The sequence below is a fragment of the Macadamia integrifolia genome, unplaced genomic scaffold (assembly GCF_013358625.1).
Source record: "Macadamia integrifolia cultivar HAES 741 unplaced genomic scaffold, SCU_Mint_v3 scaffold2758, whole genome shotgun sequence".
In the NCBI taxonomy this organism is placed as follows: domain Eukaryota; kingdom Viridiplantae; phylum Streptophyta; class Magnoliopsida; order Proteales; family Proteaceae; genus Macadamia; species Macadamia integrifolia.
In genome coordinates, this window is record NW_024868942.1 from 43,467 (window position 1) to 62,919 (window position 19,453).

The 19,453-nt window shown below is 36.5% G+C and overlaps 1 long non-coding RNA gene across 1 annotated transcript; it reads left to right on the forward strand.

The window, feature by feature from the left end:
* Positions 1 to 4,503: 4,503 nt before the first annotated feature.
* On the forward strand, positions 4,504 to 6,702 carry LOC122067208. Its single transcript, XR_006136623.1, has 3 exons — positions 4,504 to 4,675; positions 5,565 to 5,633; positions 6,346 to 6,702. It is a non-coding gene; the product is annotated as an uncharacterized LOC122067208 (long non-coding RNA).
* The last annotated feature ends 12,751 nt before the right edge of the window (positions 6,703 to 19,453 follow it).

The window sequence follows — 19,453 nt, forward strand, 5'->3', positions numbered from 1 at the left end:
TGTTTTTCATATTTTTATCATGTTTTAATTGATTTACTCTTTAATGGGGTTTTCCTATTTTTAGGGATTCCTAGGTATTTTTCTAGGCTTGTTTTGGCCTTAGGGGTGTTTTAGTAATTTACATCATATTTTTATTATATACAAATTTTCATCTTTATTTTATGGAAAATTTACAGTGCCACCCCCAAGAGAATGCCACTATTATAAAAACACCCCTTATGTTTCACCAAATTAGCCTCAGACCCCTTAACGTCAGTCACTGTTAAATAAAGAGTTAAAATGACCATTATACCCCCTCTGTTTCATTAATGGTGTTTCTATTGTCATTGGAATCACAAAAGAAGAGCTCGAGATCGCCATTGAAGTCCTTCGATCCAAGGGTTATAATCTCTTTGACAATGCCATCGAAATATCCAATATTCAGTATGAGCTCCTCGACGGCGACGATGGTAACGAATAAAACTGTGTGAGGAGAGGAGAGGATAGGAAAGAAGATATGTGGATTGATGTCATGCCAAGTAGATTCATGCGCTTGCGCATTTAGACTGAACAAATGTCCACCACGAGCACAGCAAATCACCACATTGTGGCGGTGGAATGAGGGGCCTTCCACCCTGAAATCTAGTTTGTAGTAATTCACTTTCATCTTTGGATCCTCCCTTATCGTTGAATAGATTAGATTTGCTTTAACATCTACAACTCCTCAACCTGATGATCCTCCTCCTGTAATTGTCCTCATCACTGCTTCCCCAACTTCTTTCGACCCCCCAAAAGCTTCAACTCTAAGGTCAAACGATTAATTTTCAATTTTAGAAAATCAAAATTCATGTTTTGCTTTCACCCTCATTGTAAACATGAATATGAAGTCTTATGAGAAATCAAGAGGAACAGGAGAAACAATGACGTTGACGTTAAAATCTGTAACACCCTAACTTTGCTTCCCTACCTTTACTTGTGGACAGGCAAAGATACTAGGCAGAGAAGGTCAACATTGGACCCGATCAGCAGCAAGGGAATGCCAAGAAGGGAAAAGTGACCCCACTTGTACTTGTGCATCCTGCTAACAATGTTGGGAGAATCAACAAGAAATGTGGTCCAACAGGTAAAATAGATAACATATAATAGGAGTTAGGCTTGATGAGGGTGTTAAAGTTGAAAGGGGGACAAGTTTTAGCTCAACCAATGGGAGAGCCCTGGAATTAACAGGCCAGCCGGTTGGCTTGGCAGAACCAGTAATTTTGGGTTCTATGGGCCCCACATACCCTCTACTAAATGAATCCTTTCTCCTCTAACTCTTGGAGGGGGGGGGGAAGTAGTATGATTCATAATATTAGTATACAAGTATAAATCTAATATCAAAATATATATAATTATTTACCCACCACATAAGCCCTAGGCTTAAGTCGGTTAGGGGGAGAATTAAAGGGGCAAGGGTACCACCGAACACCCATTTAGTCTCTCTTATTTCTGCAAACAGCAAGAAAAAAAAGAGAGAAAGAAGGAGAAGAAGAAAGGAGAAGGAAGAAGAAGAGAGAGAAATAAAAAGAGAGCTCATTTATCTTAGACAACTCAGGTGAGTGTTGAGTAATTTTTCTACAGTAATAGGTTTAGGGAGATAATTTCACATGCAACTAACTTAGGGATTTCACCAATTGGGGTAAATAGGAATTTCTGTAACATGCACAATAGAAGCCCTAATTTTCACAAACTATAGAGACCAAATTGGTGGAACATACCCAGGCATCTGCCAATTCGGTTAGAATCTTACAAATAGAAGTGGGACACTATTGCATGGGCAGAATTTCAGTAAACCCTAACCTAGAGAGGGGTATTTTCCTCTCTAATTTCACTATAGCTGTAATTAAAGTGAACTATTGTTGTATATTGTAAAGATTATTGGGAATTCTGAAACACTTGAGCAGAAATTTGAAGTTGTAAGAGTAATTTTGAAGTTATTTCATTCTTCCTTTGCAATCTTGCTGAAATTTGGAGTTTATCCTGTTAGAACTCCCTATGGGTTTGAGATTGAAACCCTATGGAGGAAACCACACAGGAAAAACAAGAACACGAATCTAATAAAATTATAGATGATCGATTTGTACCTTTCACCAAGTATGTTGAAGATGATTGATGTTGGTCACTCCCACTTTCGCTCTCTTGGCTTGGCTATGGATCTTCTACAACCCCTTAAACCTCCTTGGTTCTCTCACTTCAGTGGTAAAGTGGGGAAGAGTGAATAATGGTTGTAGGGACCCAAAACCTAGTATTTATAATACTGTCCTGCACTCAAAACCCTAAACCACAATGGGTTGAGCCAGCATATCCCTAAGCTTGAGAGTGGACCGAACCGGTTCATGCAATTTGACTCTCACCCATTTAATCAACCCGAATAATTAATTTAGCCCATAAATCCAACAATCTCCCACTTGGGCTACATTAATTATAAGGATGTCTTTTAAATTGGTGTGGCCATAGAATCTTATTACATTAACCACTCTTACTGTGATTCAGTTGAAAAACCACTCACATCGAATAACAGCAGAAGATACACCTCAATATACGGCATAAAACTTTCTGTTATTACAAACATAAGTAAGTTTCTTAACACGAATCTATGTGGGATACCATCACAGAAATATTGACATATCCTCAAATTACACTGTTGTCATTCCATGTAGGTCCTTAACTGTGATATTAACCTTCACTGTGGCAAATCGCCTTTGATCTGTGGTTAATATCTAACTGTGGCCTTCCGCCTATAAACTGTGGCAAATATTGCCTATGAACTGTGACAATACTGTCTTAAAATGTGGCAAACATTACCTTTTGAACTGTGGCAAAATATTACCTATAACCAAGACAATTACTGCCTATAAAAACATTCTTAAATGAAATCATAAACCAAATATTTCAATAAATAACTGTGCATAATGTAAATGCTAAAACTTAACCATAATTCATCAAACTGTGCCCCAAAACATACGGGCTAAGGTTCAAAACATAAACAAATACTAAACAAAATCAAAGCTCCCACTAATCAAACATTTCAAATAACTGTATGTAAAGAAATCCTAACTACTTGATGGGACCAAATTTTACTTGCTCTCAATTACTGGTGATCATTCTACCTCACCCTTTCTTGGTATCATCCTGCTTATCAGCCCCAGAATTCTTCCTCTTCTCTAACCATTTCTTGAAAATAAAACAATCCTTCTTCACATGTCCTTTCTTATGGCACCAGAAACACTCTACGTTGTTGGTATTCTCTTCATCCTGAGCCTTTTGAGATGTGTCAAGTTCTTGAGAGCTATTAGTCCTGTCATATGGCTTGACGCTTCCTCTGTTGGAAAAATTTTTGTTCCTTCTGCTTGGTCCACCAGAAGATCCCTTGTGAAAAGTTGCATGTGCACTCTCAAACCTAGTTTGTTTCAATTTTTCTTCCTCTTGAGTGCAAATGGAAATGAGCTCATTTAGGCTCCAATCGTCCTTCAGTGCAATGTAGGTAGATTGGATAACCTTATACTGACTAGGGAGGGTATTCAGTGCAATGTGTACAATATATTCTTCATCGATCTGTATTCCAAGATCCTTAAGTTTACCAGCATCAGTAGCTACACCCAAAATGTATTCTCTAACACTCCCACATCCATCATACCTTGTATTCATTAGTCTGGTCATCAATGTGGTTTTCTCAGCTTTCTTGTTGTGTTGAAATCTACCTTTAATAGCATACAGGAATTCTTTTGCAGTGTCTTTGATCTCTATGTTCCCACGTATAATTTCAGGAACTGCCTTTTGTTAAAACCAGTATGCACTTTCTGTTTGCTTCAGTCCATTTCTTAAACTTGGTCCTTTCAGCACTTCTGCTCGAGTCTGTGAGAGGCTCAGGTTTAGGCTCCCTAAGTGCCAAGTCTAAGTCAAGAAGACCTAAATGCAATTCTAATTCCACCACCCACTTTTGATAGTTGTTACCAGTGAGTATTGGGATGGAAGATACATAACTTGAGGGAACTGCCATCTTACTACAGCAGTAACAACAACACAATACATGCCAAATATCAAAATATAAACCATAATATAAAAGCATGTAATACCATCAATATATTTTAAATAAGAGTTACAACTAAAAATGTATCCCTATCCTTTGGGACAGGAATTAGCTGATGCTCTTATATTATTCTTTTAACTGTGAAAACAACACTAACTTTGGAATTCAATCACCTTTGGGCAAAAGAACTCCAAATTCAATGTCCCTTTCTGAAATGTGGATGATTATCCTCAAACCTTGATGACACAACCTTTGGGAAAGTATCACCTTTACTGTTGGAGAAGATACAATCGAACTGAATGTACCACTTTGGTGGGTTTCATTCAGTTCTATCATATCTTTCCCATTGGAGANGGGGGGGGGGAAGTAGTATGATTCATAATATTAGTATACAAGTATAAATCTAATATCAAAATATATATAATTATTTACCCACCACATAAGCCCTAGGCTTAAGTCGGTTAGGGGGAGAATTAAAGGGGCAAGGGTACCACCGAACACCCATTTAGTCTCTCTTATTTCTGCAAACAGCAAGAAAAAAAAGAGAGAAAGAAGGAGAAGAAGAAAGGAGAAGGAAGAAGAAGAGAGAGAAATAAAAAGAGAGCTCATTTATCTTAGACAACTCAGGTGAGTGTTGAGTAATTTTTCTACAGTAATAGGTTTAGGGAGATAATTTCACATGCAACTAACTTAGGGATTTCACCAATTGGGGTAAATAGGAATTTCTGTAACATGCACAATAGAAGCCCTAATTTTCACAAACTATAGAGACCAAATTGGTGGAACATACCCAGGCATCTGCCAATTCGGTTAGAATCTTACAAATAGAAGTGGGACACTATTGCATGGGCAGAATTTCAGTAAACCCTAACCTAGAGAGGGGTATTTTCCTCTCTAATTTCACTATAGCTGTAATTAAAGTGAACTATTGTTGTATATTATAAAGATTATTGGGAATTCTGAAACACTTGAGCAGAAATTTGAAGTTGTAAGAGTAATTTTGAAGTTATTTCATTCTTCCTTTGCAATCTTGCTGAAATTTGGAGTTTATCCATGTAAACAGAATTTATGAGACTCCAAAACCTAGGTTAAATGGTCAATTGAAGAAGAGATTTGGTAGTATACCTTCCCTTAAGAATTTGGACCTCAGAAACCAGAGAATTAATCAACTAAAACACAGCATAAACCAAAAGGGACTTGGCAGAATCGAATTATGTAGGTTTTCGGACAACCGGTGGGAGATAACCAGCCAACCGGTTGTCCCAAAAGTCTCCAGACGGTTAAGCTTCTAGAGACTAGAAAGGTTCCAGAATTGATCTAAAACCCATTGGGGCTATTTAGGACTTATTAAATAAATAAAAAGAGGATAACATGCCCAGCTACAGAAATGAAAAAGAGATTTTAAGCTTGGACCTAAACAGAAAAAATGTAGAGACAGGAAAGACCCTATCTGAAATAGATCGCTTACAAAAAAATTAGTTTTATTTTTAATGCTTTAAATATGTTTTGATTTTAGGGAATTTGACTAGCAGTGTGGAAATCTGTACAGTGCAAAAAGGGAATCTACCTAACTCTGAACACCAAAGTGAGTGGGTGCTTTGATCTTTTTTTTGGAATGTTTCTTTATTTTTACTTTTATGCCTGCATTCTATGTTCCTGCATTATGAGGTGTGTGCATTATCTCTTTAATTCGCGAAATCTCTATTTTGGTGGACTTGAGTTGAGAAAGGTAAGTCAGGTAAGATGGGAAACAGGCAAGTGTCCAAGATTTTTGTGTGTATGTGATGTATGGTTGCTCATTATGTAGAATGCTGGGTTAGGTATCACCACCCCAAGTGCTACAAGCCCTTGTCAGTAGGGGGATAGGTACTGACTAATCTCGACATATGTGGCTACCTGATCAACAGTGCACTTTTCGTGGTGTGACATACTATACCTGAGACGGATGAGGATAGGATACGATGTACTGTATGCTTGATTTTTTTTATGGGGTTACTAATTAGGGGTTAACTGAGGGACCGAGGCTCTGATCGGGACTGGTTGACTCCATCCTGCAACGAACTTGTATTCCTGAGGCCAACGTATAGGGTAGGGAATACCACCTACGTTGCGTAGCACTATACCAATTATTATCAGACTTAGTAATTGACTAGGGAGCAGTAAAATAAGTAAATGGATTCATGACCATCATTTGACAGTGTGGAGCATGTATTACATCATTTGTACTGCGTGTACTTGCTTGTCCCACCCCCTCACTGAGCATGACGTACTCACCCCCCTTTACTTTAATCCTCTAGATGACGAAAGCGGTATTTTGCTGAGTCTTAGCATTGATCATGAGGTAGTGGCCATGGATCACTTGGCTTATATTCAAGAACATGAATTCGACTATGGACCCGCCTGTGATTGTGACGACTGTGCCTACAGAGGCCAGTATTACTGAGAAGTACATCTACCACTGACTATTCTTTTTGTGTAATTATATGCTACCATGAAGACTTCACTTTTTGCTAGTCTGAGCTCACTGACGAATAGGGTTACTTGGAAATCATTATGTCTTTTGTGTACATATTCTTTTGGTTTATAAATTTGTAAACTATGGTATCACTTAGAGACATTGGATGGCTATGGAGTTTATTTATAACTGTGATATATATGAATCTCTGATTTGTAGTTATGTATTGTGGCATTGTGGACTATTCCTGAGTCCGGTCTTGAGGGAAAGTAGGTTGACTGGATGCGGTGAGGTGTTTAGTGTAGGCATATCTGTGCCATAATGAGGGCAGGGTGTGAAAAAATTCCCATTTGAGCCTGGAAGGCCGAATGCAACCACTGGATCATTGAAATTCTGGCGACGTTGGCGTGAGTGAGATGTTGCTTGGTTGTTGATTAAGGGAGAAGGGTCAAGAGATCTCTTATACTCTGTTTTCTCAACTGCTTTGTACAACAGAGTCTGATCTCCCACCCAATTCACTGGATAGATGAATTCTGCTTTGCACAGAAGAATTTTTAGAAAAAAAAAGAGAGCTATTCGTTCATTCCATATGAGGAGGCAAACATCAAAATACATATGAAACACTCTGTAAAATAAAACAAACGCCCACTCACCGCGAAACCCAAATCACAAAATACAATAGGATCCCTTGCAATCATTCGTGTGTCCTCGCCCAAAAAGTTTCAAATTCCTAAACCAAAGGTGTATTATCACAGTGTTAATAAACATGTATAGGTCTACTATTGAACCCAAAATAATTCTCAACAACCCACGTACTAACCCAATTTAAAGTCTCAGAAATAGCCCTCGAGCTACCCCTACACATAAGGTCAACATCAGGTAAAAGGTAAGAGACACGACCCACAAGGGGTAGGGCATAGTTCAGCAGAAACAGAGGCTATTCAGCCTTAAAAATGCACAACCGATGGTCTCAACCGGCTGGCCGCTTGTTCGACCGGCGGGTTGGTTTTAGCAATATTTTCTGCTATATTACAAGTTGTTCTGCAAGTCTCCTTGGCTTGTGCTACATATGGTCAAAGGCCAGTGCCCATGGCAGCATGGGGAGATTTTCTTCATGCCTTTAGGGTCACTCTAAAGTCCCTTAAACCCCCAATTACAGTAACCAAAGTTGTATAATAGTATACTATCCCAATTCCTAAAAGAATTTAGAATTTAGCTGGAACCGGGCAAATTGAAGGGCTGCATCCAATTTTCCTATAATTCATCATTAATTGAATACATTACAGTAACCCCAGTCAAGTTTCAGTTCCAATTAAGCCCAATATTGGGTTATAAGGAAGGAATTAAGCAAATCTAAATGGACAATATCACGATGTTTGAATATTTGGTGATTTATAGTGTCCTGAAATAGTTAATTTTGTAGAACTAATATAGCAGTTCTTCTACGAAGCAGGAAAATGGCATTGATGAGGTTATAGAGATGACTTCAAAATTGTCGAGTGATCATCTTGATAAGGTTTAATTGAGCCCTCCAGCTTTGAAACTCCCATATTTTTTTTAGTTTGATCCCAAATTCTACTATGAAATGGCGAAATATCCAAAAGAGGCAAACTTTGGTTTCTCAAGCCAACCAGGTGGAATTTTTTCATAAGGGAAATCTCTAGACCAACCTCCATTAAACAATCACGTGGATAATTTGTCCCAAGGTTTTTTGACATTCTCACTATGATACTATAACTTCCATTGTATACCCACAAAAGAACTTACTACAGATCTTCCACTACTTTGAGCTTGGATAGGTGAGGTAGATCGACTATGATTTTTGATCCTCGGAGGAAGAGTAGATGAAATACTGTTTACTTCTTCAGTTAGCTCTAAAATTGATTTATTTATTGATGGAGCAACTTCCTATAGTTGATTCATGAGCACCTGTTTACCAAAAAGTATCACTTTGGAATGTGTCTCCACTATAATAGATAATTACAGTATGTCATGTCAATCTCAAGCAAAAACAAATTAGGAGACCAAACCAAATCAATAAAGAAAACTATTAGAAAGAGCAACAAAAAAACTGATTAGAAGAGCAATTTAATAAAAGCAAATTTTCAAAAATAGCAACAATAATGAGTCTTGGTCTTACTCTCGCTTGTCATAAGGTACAACAATGTGTCATAAAAAGAGCAGGATGCTTTTACCAAAAATTTATACATGGGACCGATAGTATATATGAGTTATATTTGAGTCTTTAGCTCAAACAGGTAGAGGACTTGGAGATTCCCCAAGAGATGGGGATTCGAATCTATCAAGACGCATTGGTTTTTCATATGTATACTTTGATGAATTCTAATGGCACTGGTGCAAATAATAGTTGTCATGTATGTAATATTGTGGAACTGAAAATATGGACAAATTTGTTGAAAAATCATTGGTGCTCATTTTTTTCTTCTATGTTAAAAGAATGTGTCCTAGGATCCACTTGGTTGGACATTTGGATCAGTTCCCCTACTCGACATGTTGGTGCATGTGATTAGTGACCCCCTAGCAAAAGTATCATAATTTCAATATGTATATATATATATATATATATTATTTTCTTGGATAATAAATGAGCCGTTATATAAGATCCACTCGAATTGGGCACTCTAATCAGTCCTCCTTGTGTACAAATAGATTTATATGACAAGTGGCTAGAAAATAAAAAAAGATGGGTGAAATTCTTTCTACCAAAAAATTAATCGGTGGGTACTTTGGACAATACCTCTTGTCGACATGTCAGTGCATATGACTTTTGCTGAACCCATATAAGGGTGAAGTGATTTACAATCAGCCTTGCCTTACAACTGTCATTAGAACAAAAAGCCATAGCTAGTTGAATAAAACTACTATTATTAGAATATGGGACACGCAACATGTGGCTTCCTCCTGAACTTAGATAAAGGTGCTCAAGATTCCTTAAAAAAGAACATGAGAGGAACACTTTGTTACTGTGAAATGAAATATTCTCCAGATAACTGGAACAAGTCCTGTTGCCTACTTTTGTGTGATAATGTATATAATTATAAATGACAGGTCATTTATTATTGGTAAAAAGTTAACCATTTGATTCTTGAGATTGCAAAGGTTAAGAATCATTGTCTTAGCCTATATGTAACAAACCAATAAACGACCACTATGAAATCCCGATAAAAGACCGAATAACTGGAATGAAAAATAAATTTTAGGGTAAGTTTGTTTTTGTTTGGCCTAATACCACACTGAAACTGGATAAAATTGTCCCATTGACAACCCTAAGTGATGAGAAATCAAATAAATGGAGAATGACATAAAATTAGTTTAGCAATAGAGGATTTCTTTGAATAATCTTATAGAAGTTATCCTTAATGCATGTTAGGGGTATCAATTTATGGTCTGACCCAGTTCAATCGATATAAATAATCGGAGCAAACCAAATCCTTATCAGTATGGGCTTTACAAAACCTGGACTAGGTGTTTCAGGCCATAGGGCTTGGGTTGAGCATTGGGCTAAGCCAAACCCAACCCAACCTATCCCTATGTATATAATGCATTCTTTTATTTTTTTTGCTAACGATGGGTATCAAAGCCTTCGACCTGACTATTCCCGCGAGTCCATACTGATCCCACAACTGCATAAACTAAGTCATACCAGGGTTGAATGAGAACCATTCAACTTTCACTAAAAGCAATGAAGAGCACTAAACACCACCGTGTGAGTGGCTCCAAGGAGGTAAGAGGAGTCGAACTCGAATTGAGCTCCTCTACGGAGAGAAATCTAGTGGAGCACTGGTGGAGATGGCTTCGGATCATGACACGTGGATCATGACATGTGTCACGATCTGATGAGAGATGCAACAGGGAAACAAAATCGGCTCAAAAAGATAGCGTTTAGGTTTTTGAAACTCTTTTTTCCCCCTCTTCTTCTTCTTCTTCTTCCTCCCTTCTCTCCTCTCTCCAAATCGTGAAGACAGATATAGGGTTTCAGGGTTTATCCTTCTTCTTCCTCCCTCTCATTCAAATGATAGAATATAGATAATCGATTGTATGTCCCTGCTACGTTGCTCTCTCTGCAAAGAGAGCAAAGATCCTCTTAGAAAAAAGCAAAACTATAAATGCTCTGAAGCAAATCCATGCTCAAATAATAACAACGGGTCTATCTTAGGTGCTTATGCTCAGATCACCAGAGATAATGGTTCTGGAAGGGATATTAGTAATGGGAATGGGGATATGAGTTTGTCCGTTGAGGTCTTGTGTTTATTCAATGAATTGCGAGTTTTCCTAGTTAGGCCTAATGAAATCAGTATTGTTGCTCTACTTGATGCTTGTGCTGATCTGGGTATTCTTTCTCAAGGAAATGGGCACATGCTTATGTACTGAGGAATAATCTTAGTTTAAATCTCTTTGTTGGTACTTCATTGATCGATATGTACTCGAAATGTAGATCTCTCAGTTTAACTAATCAGGTGTTTAATCAATTGCCCAAGAAGGATACACTATGGTACAATGCAATGATCAGAGGTTTGGCTATTCATGGTCATGGACAACATGTTGTTGATCTCTTCAATGAGATGAGAAAGAATGATGTGAGACCTGATGAGGTGACCTTTGTGGTGGTGATGTGTGCCTGCTCCTATATTGGGTTGGTTCATGAGGGTCGAAAGTGTTTTGAATCTTTGATGGAGGTTTATGGGATTGAACCAAAACTCGAGCATTATGGTTGCCTTGGTCTATTGTCTTAAACTGATATACTTGGCTTATTGCCTTAAACTAATATGCTCTAGAGTTTTGCTGTAGCCATCACAACATCTGGAGAGATGCCCAAGTCTCTCAGAGAACTTTCCACTGTTACCTTCCAGAAACAAGGGGCTTAGACTTTGCCTCTCTTATGGATGATATAAAGGTTTAAAAGAGTTGTCTGTATTGCCAAACTTGGCTGTTTGCTTGTTGCTTTTTCTCTTGTTTTATCAATCAGTTCTCCATTGCTAAAAGTTATTAAAAAAATCTTTGTGGAATGCTGGAAATGGTTCATTTTTTTTGCTTCATGTATGTGCCCATAATCCTAGTGGAGTGGATATTCAAATTTAAAATTTAAGAAGTTGTAATTCTTGTTTCAGAACTTAATTGAGGCTTCCAATTGGGCTACTAAACTAAATTTTACGTGTGAGTAGCATTTCAAAGTGAGCATATTTTGTCTTCCAGGTTTGTGTTTGAGTATAGTTGGGCTATTAAAATTAATGTTGTTGGTTGTTCTTCTGGGATGGACTTATTAGGCTACACATCTATTTGCAGTATTCAATTAGATGGTACTCAAATTATACTTGGAGGTGGATCTTTAGCTCAAATTGGAAGAGCACCTGGGTATTACCTAGGGTATGATGGTTTGAATCCATCAAGATTCTTGTAAATTGGCTTTACATATTTTTTTAACTTGTCTTATGAATGCTGTTATTAGCTTTATCATTTTTAGGAGTATTATTCCACAACTCTCTTTGTTGGTTGCCACATTGGAGGTTGCAGAGTGAAATCACAGAGAGGAACCTATCCCCACCCTTTGCCCTTGAAGAGGTAAAGTGGATCCACCAGGGATCCATTAAGGAAACCTAAGCAGGACTCATGAGAAAAAAATACACATATTAGAACTGAGTAGACAACATAAAAAGCCACAAATAGAAGCAATCAAAATTCAGCATGCACTCACTTAAAAATTTAGCACAATCAACACCATATCAAGACCATATTAAAGTCAGTAGCTGGCTACACACACACCCACTTAAAAATTCAGCACAAAGTAAGACCATATCAAGGCCCAGAAAAATTCAGCACAAGCAAGACCATATCAAGACCATATCAAAGTCAATAACTGCCTATACACACACACTTAAAAATTCAGCACAATGCAAGACCATATCCAAGAATCTTAATGGATTTGAACCATCATACCCTGGGTAAATCCCAGGTGCTCTTCCAATTTGAGTTAAAGATTCACCTACAATCTAAAAATGTTAGTTTTCAAGATACTAAATTCCAGCCAAATAAAGGTAAGCAGAGATATTCAAGTTAATAACAATTGGTATGTAGTCAAAAAAAAAAAAATTTTTGATCAACCATCAATATCCAAAACCAGTATCCAAATTCAACAACCAAAATCAGTGATCAAAGATGATAAATGATATCCTTAATCCCATTCCTAGTATTGGTACAAAATAGATGATGCCGATGCTCGAAATGAAAATTGAGAAAGAGCTTGATCCAAGGTTCCCTGCATAATGACAACAATATGAATAAATTTTAAAATACTAAAAATGAAAACTTTGTGAAGTTACTGGACTGCAATTGTGAATAACAACCTGTAAAACTTCAATGAAACTAACTAGTACATTTGAAATTGTAAATCCAGCAGCTGACTGAGTGATATTTGTTCCTTCATTTTTCCTTTTCTTCCCTTTTTTCCCTTGTTTTTCTACCCAACCCTTCTTCCTTCTGCTTCCTTTTTTACCTGGATTTTTCTTGCTTCAATACTAGTCCATTGTTTGTACTGGAGACCTCATTAGGGACAAGTCTCTCTGGACCATCAGACACAGTGATACTTTCAAGTTGTTGACATAATTCTTTAACAACATTTTTTACCAAGGCAAATCCTTCAGTTGAATTTGAAACTTGTAATGCTATCTTAACAAGTTGTAGACAAAGATATCTGTATCGTTGAGTACAGTCTAAATTCACATCTTCCACAACTTGTTTTCTCTTATGGTCTTCCACTACCATGCTTCTTGCTGCCCGTGTCCATCTCCGCAAAATATAAGTGTCAGGGATATACTTGATATCTAGGACATCCAAAACTTTCAAGGAATGGCAACAAAGAATGCCAAATGTCTCGTATTTCTTGCAACTACATTGAATAGTCCTTTAAACTGGGTTACAACAGACTTTGAACTCACATTCTAAACCAACAATGCTAACCAAATATTTATGAAAGGAAGTATCTTCATTTCAAAAATTTATTTTGCAAACACTAACCCAGTTGTACTGCTTCTGAAACCTCTCAAAAATATAAGGACTATAGATTTCCCCAGCTTGTTTGATAACAAGTGACATCCTGAACATGTTCCTTAGAAGTTTGTTTATTGAATCAAACTTAGCTTTTAATTCATTAGCTCGTTTAGCATTCACAACCCTTTCGAAGTGCTTAAAAAATTTGAACAACATCCAAAGAAGATTTTAGATATTCTTTCAAATCACTATTAAAACTCTCACTGATCTGTGTACTCCGCATGCCTATTTTGAAAGTGTTTTTCATATAGCACTTTGCCTATTTATATTTTAGTTCATAGATACGGTGCAACCATGAATTTTTTTCCAAGTTGTAGTCACTAAGTAACTTTTTCTAAGAATACTCGAACTGTAATTCCTCATACTAAAATATATACTTTTTTAATTCTGTGAAAAAGCAAGAGCCATCCTTCATCATATTACCCAAATGTTTAATTCTATTCTGCATTATGTGCCACGTACACAACCCATGCCATGTCTTAGGCCACACCTCATGTAATGCTTTTGCCATAGCAGCATCTTGATCTGTGAAAATGGTTATAGGTTTTTTCTCCCATTGGCTTCCGTGAATGCCTCAAATAACCAATTAAAAGATTCAACCATTTCATCATAAAAAGTGCAGCCCCAAATATAATCACCCCTCTATGATGATTAAAACCGACAAATATCCTAAATTGCATGTACTCTTTGTTAAGGCAAAATGTGGTGTCGAAACTAACAATATCACCAAACTATGCATAGTCAATTCTCATGTTTGGATCAACCCAAAAGATATTATTGATTTGTTCATCACTATCCAGCTTCATTGAGTATGTAAACGAAGGATTATTCCTGCTCTGATTTTCAAAATATTTCAACAAACTCCCTGCTTCACCAAAAGATAAGGAATGTTGTCTTTTAGTTCGTAGATAGTTCTTCTGATCTTGACACGTGTAGCCAAGATTCTCTGTTCTGCCAGCTTTCCTACCCATTAACTCAAATATGGCCTTAGGGTTGATCCCTGAATCATCTGCTAAATTCATTTTATATGAATGTATCTTTGAAATCTTCATAGTACTTGGAAAATGAAGGGGCTGATTATGTTCTTCCACAAAATCATAACACTCATATTTTTCACTTTCCATCAAGTATATCCCCATCCATGCTAGAAACTCTATTCTTGTCTTAGCTCGTGGTTTTTTAGTATGGATGTCTCGCTTATCTTTTCTCAGAAAACCAGCTTTATTGCAAACAAATCTCCGACGAGTTATGATTGCCTTGTTTTTGTGGTTCTTATGTGCAAAATCTCTTCTAATACTAAAACCAAATATTCCTCCATAACTGTTGTAGAAGTCATAAGCCTCCTCCTCTAAATTAAATATCATTCCTACTTGAGGATTAATCTCAACATTCCCACCTAACTCAACCTTCTCCATATTTCGACAAGTGAAGTGATAAGCTGATTTTTCAGAAATTTGAAACAAGTTACAAGTTAATGAGTTTCGAGAACATCTAAGAATGCTTGAATTGAAACAGTATTCAAATCGGACCAACCTAGTGTAACAAACATCAGCAATCCCATATCCATATCTATACTAGCAAACATCATAATATCCATAGCATTAGCTAACCCATTTCTTTGTCAACCAAATATCAAAACTACTAGTTCAAAATTTATGCAGAAAGTAAAAATTCCATACTTGAAAATGTTAATTACTAGCTCAAAAAATATTTAAAGTTGATTATGTAGTGAAAAGTAGACTGCACTATTCCCTACTCTTCGAAGCATTGATTTTTAAGTGAGCAAGGGATCTTAAAGTCTACTACAGTTATGTGTTGGAAGGACTTGGATTTGAGTCCAAAGGGATATGTGATAATGCACAACCGCAATTATCCATTTTTGGAGTTCTTAGTGGTTATCTGAATCCGTAATGATTTTCAGTATCTGAACTAGAATCATGAATTATTAGTACCAGCCACCCATGTGTACCATGGTTTTAAAACTCGGATTGGTATTGACCATGACCGATCCAATCCGATATGTTGATATGGCTAAGCATATAAACATAATAAAGAGAAAATCAATCTGCTCAAATATAAAACATGACAGATTAAAGGATATCTGCTCAAATCAAGATCTTTGACATTTTAGATTGGAAAAGATGGATGAATCATCAGAACCCTTTCTACAAGATAGATTCCACAATCAACTCCATTAATATAGTCTTCCACCCCGAATCCAGTTGTGCGTAGAATATCTAAAATACTTAGCTTAGCCAAACATGGCCCATAATGGGAATGACTTTGCCTTCTATTCATGGGAACCCTATATATTAATGGGCAAACGAGTCATGGCATTATATAAATAAATAAATAAATAACAGAATAAAAGAATAAAAAAAACTCCAAAAATATTGACTATTCCTTCTCATCTATTTCCCTATAACTAATTTGGATTATATAATCAACATTATCCTACTGGTCTGGGATTTGTTTTTCTTCTCTTTTGGAGTCAATAGACTTGTTCCAACTTCCAAGGTTCATCCCTTATATATTAACTTTATGCTAATTAAAGTTGGCATGGATTTCATATACGTTTGTAAGGAATAAAAAATTAATAAATATCAAGCAAGAAGGAGTAACAGTCATTACAAAAATTGAACTAAATATTGAAGCGATAAGTACCAATTAGTAGATGCAAGCTCAAACAGAGAATGCTATTCAATCATAATTGGTTTAGAAAATCAGATTGAAATCAGGGGAATCGGCGATTGAAATCAACGAAGGCAAAATAGTGAATTAAAAAGATGAAAGCTATTGAAATCTTGAGGCAAAATCCATCATAAAAATGAAGAAAATAAGAAGGGAGTTTCGTTTACTCGAGTTCTGATGTTTGCAGAGATGGAGAAGAAATGGGACTTCAATTTGTCTTTTGTTCAAATATCCAAAATTTGCAGAGAGAGCAATGCGGTGGGGATGTACGATCAATTATCTTTATTCTATCATTCGAATGAGAGGGAGGAAGAAGGATAAATCCTGCAACCCTATATCTGTCACCACGTTTGGAGAGAGGAGAGGAGGGAGGAAGAAGAAGAAGAGGGGGAAAAAGAGTTTCAAAAATCTAAACGCTACTGTTTTCAGTCGACTCTATTTCTTTGTTGCATCTCTCATCAGATCGTGACACATGTCACGGTCCACCTGTCATGATCTGAAGCCGTCTCTGCAGCTCTCCCCTAGATTCCTCTCCATAGAGGAGCTCGATCCATTGATCTCAGAACCACACACTTCTTGAGGCGAATGTCCCTTGCCAACTCAGCTACCCCCTTAGGGTTTATATAATGCATAGATTATATTACTATATACAAAAAAAAGAAGCTATATATATGTATATTATATTGATTACATTAACATGCAACATGTATACTTTTTAAAATGTCTCCATTCACAATCTACAAATTTTATAATCACACCACTCATGTGTATCTTTACATTTTTCAATTTTAATATACATTGCTAGTTTTTAAAATTTGAGAATGAGTGGATTAATAGTCACTCTCTCTCTCTCTCTCTCTCTCTCTCACACACACACACACACACACACACACATCCAAATGACAATATACAGGGGCTTCCACGGTCAAGTAGGGTGAACTAGGCCCAATTAGGATCAATAAAGATCGGGCTGGGTCGGGTTGAGACTGACAAGGTTGGGCTAGGCCTAGGCTGAATTAAAAGACCATTGACACCCATAATAAACCAGTTGTAAAGCAGACCAATCTAAGTACATATATTTGAAAACCGAAACTAACATACTAAGGTTGTGTTTGGTATCATTCCAGAAAAAAACGTTTCTGGAGTTTTTTTTCATTCTATGAGAATGAAAAAATGAAATAAAGCATTTAGTTCATTTATGGTGTGTTTCATTTTTTGGGAGCAAAAAGTGAAAAAAAAAAAGGTAGAAACAAGAATTGATAGAACGACAAAAGGCAGTTCCGTCGTTCCAGTTTCGTTAAAAAAAAAAAGAAGATATTTTGACATAGAAACTGAAATTTTCGTTTTTGACACGAAACGTCATTTCTAGAACAGAAATGTTACCAAACGCAGCCTTAACAATACAATAATGGAGCCATCAATGCAATCAAAAGGAACATTTTCTAAGGTTGCTCCACCTAGTTCCAACATTGCGATTCACATGGAAATGGTATTTTCTATTTTTCAAAGATAGTTCAAACAAAGTTCTTGTATTGTTATGCTTATTATTTTTTTAATGTTCTAGAATAATAAAGGAGACATTGTAGTAGCTGAGATTTGATCGGGGCATTTTTTATTAGTTATATTGGACAAGTCAAGCATGTGACGTGTGGCAAGAAAAACATAATTCTTCAATAGAATTTATAAGAGCCAATGACGTATAATTTTTCTAGGATAATAGAAATGGCTTTGTAAATTTCACTCCAGTCAGGCCTTTAGATTGATTCCCTTTAATGATACATCAGTTATATGAGAATTGTCCAGTAAAGCTGATTATTCAATTGTTTCTCTTATGAATGTCATCGTTGTTTCTTCGTGCGCCCTGTCTTTGGGCGTTTCTTGTGCCAGCTAGACAAGGTTCTTTTCCCCTATTATAGACTTATTGAATACAAAAACCAAAACGAAGTCGTTAAGTAACTGAACAAGTTCAATTTGAGTATCGATTTTCAAATCTGAATCAAGAATCAAAATAATCAAGCACTCTTTGGACCCAATTCGAATACCCGGCTCTAGACTGATTTACACGTGCAGGATAAATTGTAATCAAGGTTTTAAGACTCGAAAACGATGTCAACCATTATCGATATGATTAGGATATGTATCGTAGGGATCGGACGGATGTCTTGGCATCCAAAAAGATTGATTTTTTGGACCCAAATTCTAGCCGATTACCATTTATTTGACCTAGGTTTTTTTTTTTTTCATGATATCAGTAACGATTGGAGGGCCAAAAACATTGATTTATTGGAACCGATTACCACCTATTTGGCCTAAGATTTTTTTTTAACATGATTTCGGTAGGTATTGGATGGATATATATATATATATATATTTTTTTTTTGATTTTTAATTATTATTATATATATATATATATATATATATGATATGTTGGACCATTTACCCTTTAAACAGCCGATTCCTACCTCTCTGAACTTTTTTATTTTTTAATTTATTTGTCGTACAAACGTGATGTTTAGGTGAGTGGTGTATAGGTTGTACGCAAGTGACAGATAAGGTGTAGAATGAATTTGTCAAGTAACAGAAAAATATAGGGAGAGGGAGTGCTTCACTAACCTGTAACTGCTACAACTGACTAATTCTATCAAGTCATGGCTATCTACATTCACGAAAATGTATGCTTTATTTTGTTTGTGCAAGGGGATTGTAAAACGTAAATTTCTCCATTGTTTGTATTTCTTCTTCCTCCTCTTTACTTTGATCTGTTGAAGGTAGAGAATGGATGGCCAAATTCTGAGATATTAATCAGTTGAGAGAACAGATGACCAATTACGAGAGATCAGTTGGGGAAAGACTGCAATGATGGGGAACAAAGAAAAAGATCCTCAGAAATTTGCTACCTCATACAAAAGGACTCGTGAAGGGTTACCCTATGCTTCAAGTGCTGCTACACGTTTCCCCCAAGCATTTCATCTTTTGGGGAGAATCGGTGACTCTCCACAAAGTCCTATCTTCATACTTGATGATAAGTAGATTGAAACAATTGTCCTAGACGAAGAAGAACCAAAAATGGAAGATACCAAATTGAAGGGCTAAGAACAGTCAAAATAGAAAAAGTACAGGCTATGATGAACTATTTGTAATAGAAACCAGTAGTAGACGTTAGTCTTAATTTATTCAGTTATTAGAGTGCTTGT